We start from the raw sequence: 8,808 nt of genomic DNA, 5'->3' as shown, positions 1-8,808 counted from the left end.
CTGTTCATCATGGAAAATTCCACCCACACTTGGCTGGATTATAAATTGGGTCTGCCTTAAACAGAATAAGTTATGAAGCCACAAGCAAGGGCCAAACACATTGAAGTTCGTCTGTGGCCTTTTAAAATAATCGCCTTTGTGTTTCCATTTGTGAAATTAGTTTAATGAAAATAAAGGGACTCGCTTCCTAGTATTTCCGTTTCAGTGCCCCTTCCATAAACCATTTGGTAAACCACAAACATTTCTGTCTAAAGTGCACAGTAGACTTTTGTCCCTCCCACTGTCTGTGCCATCCGCCAATGGCCATCCCCCAGAAATGTGCCTTGGACACAGCAACAGCAGAACAGTGCTAGAACAGACAGCAACAGCATCCACACCCACACCTGTTCCTAACAGGGTGGGGGGGGGGGGGTACGGTTGCCAGATCCAGGTTGGGAAACTCCTGGAGACTTGGGGGTGGAGCCTGGGGAGGACAGGAACCTCAGTGGGGTACAATGCCATAGAATCCACCCTCCAAAACATTTGTTTTCTCCAGGGGGACTGATCTCTGCAATCTGGAGATGAGCTGTAATTCTGGAGGATCTGCAGGTTCTACCTGGAGGCTGGCATCGCTGCTGCCACACTCTCCATCCCACCGTCTCTCCCCCTTCCCAGTTGGGCATGGGCAGAAGGCCAGGTGCAATAGTGTTTACACTCAAGTCCTGACCACCTCCTTTCTCTTCAGTATCCCTTTCCCTGCCAAGCTGGGCTGAAGTGGTGCAACTAGGCTTGGCAAGAAAAGGGGGGAAAGCTCTTTGAATGGCTAAGGTGTGTGTGTGTGTGTGTGTGCTGAAAAGAAAATTTACACTCCTCCCCTCTTCACTTAATAGTGATGGGAGGGTGTCCACATGGGCGTTCTCTCCAGCCACTCCAAAAACTGGAGAAAAACAAGTGCGATTCTGAAAAGTACGCAGATGGAGAGTGATTTCAGCAAAGCGTACTTAATTCTATCCGGAACAAGATGACTTTGGCCAGCTCGCAGGCCGGCTTATATCCCCCAAGAAACCGCCACCCAAAACACACCCCTACTTCCCTATAGGTTATTTACAGTGGCCGAGAGTCCCATAGGCTCTCAGCCGGGAACCTAGCCCCCTGATTGGAGTGGGCTAAGATCCGCATAGTCCATTGTCTCTTGGAGCAAAGCTCTGCATTTGTCTCTGGACTTGTCTGGACTGGATACATTACAGATCCCCCCCCCCCAAATTAAAGGGGAAATGACACATTCAACGATGTAAATTCCATAGCAGGATCCTAGTTTCTGCAAGCTGTACAAAGTAGTGTATACCACAGTCCCCTAATAACTTTGTGAATTGTTTCATATGGTGCAACTCTGTTGCCTGAGTGGAAAAGCCCTCCTGGATAATTTTAGTTTTGCATGGTTTTTACGGAAAGCCCTGAAAGTGGGAGCCTTCCTGACCTCCTCCGGCAGGCCATTCCCAAGGTGGGGGCCACAGAGGAGAAGGCACGTGTTTTACTGGCAGCTGTGAGCCCCTGCGTCAAAGAAGCACCATGACTGCACTTTGTGCATCGAGAATCAGCTTCATAGGAGAGTTTTTTAAAGTTAAAGAGGAGCATTTAAAAAAGTTAAACATTAGAACCAGTTTGGTGCAGTGGTTAGGAGCACAGACTCTAATCTGGGAGAACCAGGCTTGATTCCTCACTCCTCCACATGGAGCTGCTGGTGTGACCTTGGGTCACTCACCAGTTCTCTCACAGCTGTTCTCTCAAGAGCAGTCCTCGAAAGAGCTCTCTCAGCGCCACCTACCTCACAGGGTGTCTGTTGTAGGGAGGGGAAGGGAAAGGAGTTTGTAAGCCACTCTGAGACTCCAAGTGAAGGACGGGGTATAAATCCAATCTCTCCTCCTCCTCCTCCTCCCCTTTATTCCTTTATTCTAAACTTCATGCTCATGGACCAATGGGTCACAAGCAAACAAGTTTGATAGTCCATATGGTACACAACTGTACAATCCAAAAATACAGAAAATAACCAAGCAACCAGAAATACAAAGTACAAGAAATAAAATATACCATTACAGATAAAAGTCAATTAAAAACATTGATAAAATTTTTGCCACAGCAAGAGTTACTCTTGGGTTGGTATCAGCCAGAGGCTTTGTAACTGCTTCTTGACACATCCCCACTTCTGAATATATACTGTGATCCATTTATCTCTAGCAAGCTCATGCTCCTTACAATCAACAAAGTGCCAGATAGTATCTAGATTCCCTGATTTACAATCACAAAATCGTTCAGAAAAGGGAATCCCTAGGAGCCTGCCGGTTAACTCCCGCAATGGTAAAACATTTAATTAAGCCTTAGTGAAGAGTATTCTGCTTTTAGGGACAATTAAGGATTTACAATACACAGGCAGAGTCCTTGGAATAGGGAGACCCGGGTAGTACAAGGATAGGCTTGTCAAGCCCCCGCTGGGGGCGGGTAAATCCCCACCCGGGAGGTCCGTTACCCTCTGCCAGCGGATCGGGCCCCGGGGGAACTCCGCCCCCTGCCGGAGGGCGTCCCCAGCGTGATGATGTCACCCGGAGGTGACATCATCATGCTGGCCACGTTGTGGGGGGGGGACACTCTGGGAATCGAGGGAAAACTCTATGGTTTTCCCTCGAGTCACGGTGCCCCGCCCCCAACGTGGGCGATGCAATGACGTCACTTTCGGTGACGTCGTCGTGGCATGCGCGCACTGTGCGCGCACAGGGAAACTCCCAACGGAGCCCGGAATCCCCCCGCTTTGAAGGTAAGTTGACTTGGCAACCCTATACAAGGAGGATACCCTTCGTGCTCTACAGCTGGTGCTCCATTTGTCAAAGTGTAACACTCTGGATTTAATCAGTTTACATGCAGAGAGGAGTATTCCATTTGCTTTAAAGTCTCAAAAGACAAACTCAGTCTCTGCAATCTATCATCGACTAATTTTTGCCAAGAACTCTGGAAACCCATCTTTGATAAGCCAATGTAAATAACACCTGCTGAAGAATGAAAAAAAAATTAATCAAAAAATAAATGTTGCACCCCGGGTTTTGGCTTCTCCTCCTCTATTGCCAGATTCGTGGGCTTTTCCTCATTCTCTTTTGCCTCACTTTGTAAGTTCCTGTTTGTAGAGGGGAGGGTCTGTTCCACACACATTTTGCTCCCTCTAGTGGTCAATTCAATATTACACCTTGGTATGTCCGGCATAAAAGCATGCAGTTTAAATCTGGAGCAAGATATGATGGACATATACCTGTGTAATATTTTTTTAAAAAACAATTTATTAGGATATATTAAAAAAGTAAACATATATCAAAAGCTTACATCGTTATACATCCATTCCTCCTCTCCCCCCCCCCTTTTCGGCTTCCCACAGTGCTCCAACCTCCAGCTCAGTTCTTATATTCACTTCATACCTCTCTTTTTCATAATACATCTATAAGTAACTTATCCTTCAAATGTTATTCTTATACATTTCTCTATTCTCTACTATCATTTAATTTTCAATAGTTATCAAAGCAAATCAAATTGTCTTTTAAATCCCAGTATTTTTCTAAGTATTCTTTAAAGTCTTTCCAGTCTGCAAAAAATTCTTCTGCTTCCAAGTTATTAAGTTTCCTTGTCATTTTGTCCATTTCAACCATAAAAAGTAGTTTTTTTATCCATTCCCCAATGTCAGGGACCTTATCTTGTTTCCAACATTGAGCATATGTCATTCTGGCAGTTGTGATCATATACCACATCAATGTCCTTTTTGCCATATTGACTTCTTCCATTTTAAGTCCCAAAAGTAATATTTCTGGTTCTTTCTTAAATTTACATTTCAAATTTTTTTCCATTTCAGCATGTATTTCAGTCCAAAATACTTTTGCTTTTTCACATGTCCACCACATAAACCTGTGTAATATTGAATTGACCACCAGACATGCACATGCAGAACAGACCCCCTCCCCCCGAAGAAACAGGAACATACAAGCAAGGAAAATGAGAATGCAGAAAAGGCCCATGTGTCAGAACAAGAGCAGAGGCAGCGCTTGCCCCACAACGTGAAACTCCACTATTGTTTGCAGGCACGCGACACACAGTGTGCTACCTCTCATGATAAGAGGTGGGGCTGGATCACCATCTCTTTTTAAACCTGCTAACTGCATTGGTTCCCAAATGGTTACATCCCTGAGGTCACTCATATATGAACCAAAGGCCCTGCCCAGCCTTTGTTATCTTGGTTTATGGTAGGTCAAAGGTCAAACTCTCCCCCAGGACACTTTGATTCTCTACAAAGGGGGCTACTTTAAACTTAAGGATTATGTAGTATAAAAACCAAAAGTTTTCTATCAGCAGCGATCACGCAAAATTGTTAAAACAAACATGCCTGTTTCCCGCTGAGGTTTTACCCAGTTATAAAACCCAGCTGGTGATGTTAGCATGGGATGGTTCTGGCTTCACGCCCGAGCTTTGTTTGAGAGAAACTTTGGCCTGAAAAATACTCCCCCGGTGCTTTCTTTGAAACACACTTCCTACTCAGTTCCTGGGTCACAGAGGATTCTTAGGAAGGGAGAGAGGCGAAAAAGGAGTTCTGACCACTGGAAAGGAGTGGATGACTCTGGTAGGTAGGTCGTTATGCTCTTTGCTCTGCCAATAGGTGATGTCAGGAGGAGGGGCACAAGGAATTCATAATTTTGGAGCAAGTCAGGTGAAAAGGCTCACGCATAATCACCTCTCTATTTTCCTGCCCTGCCAGGTGATGGAACTCAGAGCTGGGCTGGAAGCGCTGGACCCCAAGTCCATCAAGCGCTCTTCACTGGTGGAGGTCAAGGGAGTCCCTTTGGTCAGTGCAACGGCAGAGGAGTGGGGTGACTTATGGGGCTTCAAAGCTCGGCCTGATGATCTTCTCATATGTACTTATCCCAAAGCAGGTAAATGGAGTTGCTGGAGAGGGAGGGTATAAAGTACTGAGTCCAGACGTGTTGATAAGTGAAAGAGGAGGGAGAGCTTGTACCTGAATAAAACTTGGTCTTAAAGGTGCCACTGGACTGTTTTGGACTGGGGGACTGGGTGGGGGGGCTCTGCAACTTACCTGGCTGCTTCTTGCTCTGACTGAGGGCTGCTGGGAGCAGGGGGTGGGGCTTGTTGCATGTGCCCACCCCTTGGGCTCTTTACTGGCGGAGCTCTGCTCCTGTGCGCTCCTGTAGGAAATGACCCCTGTTCATACATAAGGGGCTGCAGGAGATTAAGGGTCCTTGACTGAATTCTGAGTGCCTCTTCACCCTCCTAATCCTTCCAGGGACCACTTGGATCCAGGAAATTGTGGATATGGTTCAGCATGGAGGGGACCCACAGAAATGTGCTCGTGCCCCAACACATGAACGCATGCCCTTCATAGATGTGTTTTTTCCAAAACCCATCCCCTCTGGTAAGAAGATGGGTCTTTCTTCAGGGAACAGAGGTATGGGGGTGGGCTGAAGGTAGAGTAGCTATGGGGAGTGGAATTTCCTTTTCTATCATCCACTTTTTTAGTTATAGCCATTGATTTCACTTAGTCTCTTTCAAAAGAGGGATTTCTCTTTGATTTCTCCTCGTGATTTTCTGTTATCATACCATACGTTGGTGCTCCATGCTCCATTTTGTAACTTCAGCTCTTGAACTTTTGCTGTTACACACCACAGTGTGGTGCTCTAGCAGGAAGACAGGAACACTTGGGAAGACACTGCCTCCCTCTGAGTATCTGCAGAATGAAATTCAGCTGTAAATTCAGAAGTCAAACGTCTCTTTCGAACAAATTGATTCAAGCCAGGCTCCAAATTCCTAACAGAGGAAGATAAACGGATTGTTGGGTTCCAGAGGAAAACTGAGTGATGAGTTATTAAGGGAATTTCACTTAACAGTGCGAGCTGAATGGTTCCTTAGTGCAAGGCAGCTGAATGCGCCCCCCTTATCTTTCAGGCATAGACCAAGCCAAGGCGATGCCCGCTCCACGCATTCTCAAAACTCACCTCCCAGTTCAGCTCATCCCTCCTTCCTTCTGGGAGCAGAACTGCAAGGTATGGACAGCTAGGAGAGGGCTTCGTGTGAGCCAAGGCCAAGTCTGAGGACCTGTGGCTGAGTTCAGACTGGCAGTTTGAAGCGGGGGTGGGGGGAGTCGTGGCAAAAAAGACCCGGAACAGTTTCCCAGTCACACTGCACCGACGGATGCAGGAGCATACCGGGGAGGAGTTGCAAGGGAGCGTTCACACTGTTGGCCCACCCCTGGCAGAGGCTGTAAGGCATGGCTTTCTTTTTGGTAATCTGGAGATATGTGCTTATGCGCATAAGTGCTTATGCACATAAGTGCACAAGAAAAACTGGCTTTTGGCGTTCACATTTTGTTGGTGCGGGATGGACGTGGGATAATTGCGCTTTCCAGGGTTTGATACCACTTTCACCTGGCATCTTTTAAACTCAGGAGGGAAGCCTTAGGAGACGGGTTGAGTATGGCTGGGGAACGCCTGACAGATGTGCCTGTGTGAAGGGCCCCTTTACTCTGTTTGTGAAACGTTTCTGAAACGTGCCTATATCGGGCCAAACTGCCAGTCTGAATTCGGCCTGTGTTTGACTATTCTGGGCTCTAGTTTGGAACATATGAAGTCTTAATAAAAAAGAGACAGCCTATGAGTATATGGAGAGGTTAATTTGGCCCATGGTCTCCAGGCCATGTTACGGACAAGGTGCTGTCTGAATGTAAACCTGTACTCGATGTATTGTTTGGGTGAAATACATTTTTGCTAATATTTGATACCGATATTTAGACTACAATATTGAAAAATATAAAAAGAAAAAGAATAAAGCATAAAATTGTTTTACCATAAGCATATATTTATTGTACACAGTGATATATATTTTTGTATGTCTTCCTAACACTGTGACCCTCAGTTTTTGTATTTCCCACCTGGGTGGTGGCAAACCTAAGTGGGCAAGCTGGGTCAGCGCCTATGGCTTCCAGATATGGGGAAGCTAATCTTTCTGACTGGAGTTTGGGAGGCTGAAGGACTTAGAACTAGGACTCTTGTGTTCCCTATTTGTTTCTATAGATCATTTATGTGGCCAGGAATTTTAGGAATGCCAAGGACAACATGGTCTCCTATTTCCATTTCCATCAAGTGGGCAAACTGTTGCCAGAACCAGGAAATTGGGACCAGTTTCTAGGGAATTTCATCGCTGGGAAGGGTAAGTACAGAATGGAACTCAAAAATAGAAGAAAGAAACAAGTAGTTGGTTTATGGGAGAAGGCCGGGACTGACACATCAGTTCAATCTCCAGCATTCAGAGAGAAGTCCAAGCATATAATGTCTACCAGAGCCCTCTTCTCCTCATGGTTACTAACCTGCTCAAAGAACTCCAGAAGGTTGGTGAAGAAGGACCCAAAGCATTACCCAAAATGGTAATTGAGTATGTTTAGCTTTTTTGTTATTGTTGTTGCATTTTGAGGATACTCATAATCCAAAGCTCTACATTGTAGTTTACTTAGCTTGTTCAAAAGCCCTGCTCCAGCTGTAAGAGGTGGATCATTTAGGCGAAGTGCAAAGTACTTCATTATTTTTTCCCAGCCATACAAAACGTATACCTGTACTAGACAAGAGATGCAGTAGGAATCCAACGGCTGTGGTTCACTCTCTACCTCTTGTGTATCCTTGTAGTCGCCTGGGGCTCTTGGTTTGACCATGTCCGTGGTTGGTGGGAAGCCAAGGACCGACACCCGATTCTGTATCTCTTTTACGAAGATATGAAAGAGGTGAGCTGCTGACATGCAGAGTTCAAGGCAGTCCCTTCTGCTGCAAAGGAATTCAGATGCTAGAAATACTCTAAGCAATGACTCTTGATGTTGCGAGCATCTCACAGAAGGACACAAATCAAGCAAGAAAAAAAAATGAAGTGAGCTTCCTTGCGGAGCGGTCCCATTTACAAAGAGTCACAATCCTCACTGTCAACCTTCTTGTCTTTTTCCGTAGGACCCAGCCCGGGAAATCCAGAAAGTAGCCCAGTTCCTAGGCATAACTCTTCCAGATCCACTTATTAGCCAGATTGTACAGCACACAACGTTTGAGAGCATGAGAGCAAACCCAATGACTAATTACAGCACTCTGCCTTGTTTCCTCTTGGACCAATCTGTGTCGCCCTTCATGAGAAAAGGTAAGGGCCAGAGGCTGGGTTCTGGCCACCATTCTAATAGGGATGGAAGGGTCTAGTAGTATAGTTGTGGTAAGCATTCTCACTAGGTGTGGCCACCACATTTCCAGGGGTGTCAAACCAGTACTTTATTTGGGGTGGTACCCACTTGGCTATGGACCTGCTTTGTGGGTATACTGGATCTGGGACAGGAGCAGAGGGAAGGTTCATTGGGTATAGTAATGGGTCTGAGACTTGGGTGCTCCGTTTCCCTAATCATATTGGTTGCCCTCCTCTGCACTTTTCCCAGCTCCGCAATGTCCTTTTTGAGATACGGTGACCAGAACTGCAAACTGTAAACCAAATGAGCCTGCACCATAGATCTGTTCAGGGGTATTACAATATTAGCTGCTTTATTTTCAATCTAATCTACATATCTAATAGCCAAGTTGCCCCCTGAGTGCGGATCGCTAAATCAGCGCTCCGGGGGCACTTGGGAGGGAGGGGAAGGTTTGTGCACACGTGGGCCAGTTCCCACGTGTGCACAAAAATCGAAAAAGTTGAAAAAATTTTCGGGGGGATGTTTAAATCCCCCCGAAAGTGACAGAGTGTCCCCTGCGCATGCGCAGGGAACGCTCTGTAGCT

At 46.1% G+C, this 8,808-nt stretch overlaps 1 pseudogene; it reads left to right on the top strand.

The window, feature by feature from the left end:
* Positions 1–4,765: 4,765 nt before the first annotated feature.
* LOC107119338 overlaps positions 4,766–8,808 on the top strand; it is a 6,092-nt pseudogene continuing 2,049 nt past the window's right edge.

This window comes from Gekko japonicus, unplaced genomic scaffold (genome assembly GCF_001447785.1).
Source record: "Gekko japonicus isolate JY-2015 unplaced genomic scaffold, Gekko_japonicus_V1.1 scaffold5361, whole genome shotgun sequence".
NCBI lineage: Eukaryota > Metazoa > Chordata > Lepidosauria > Squamata > Gekkonidae > Gekko > Gekko japonicus.
The sequence above is the reverse complement of the archived record's forward strand: the minus strand, read 5'-3'. Positions and strand labels throughout refer to the sequence as shown.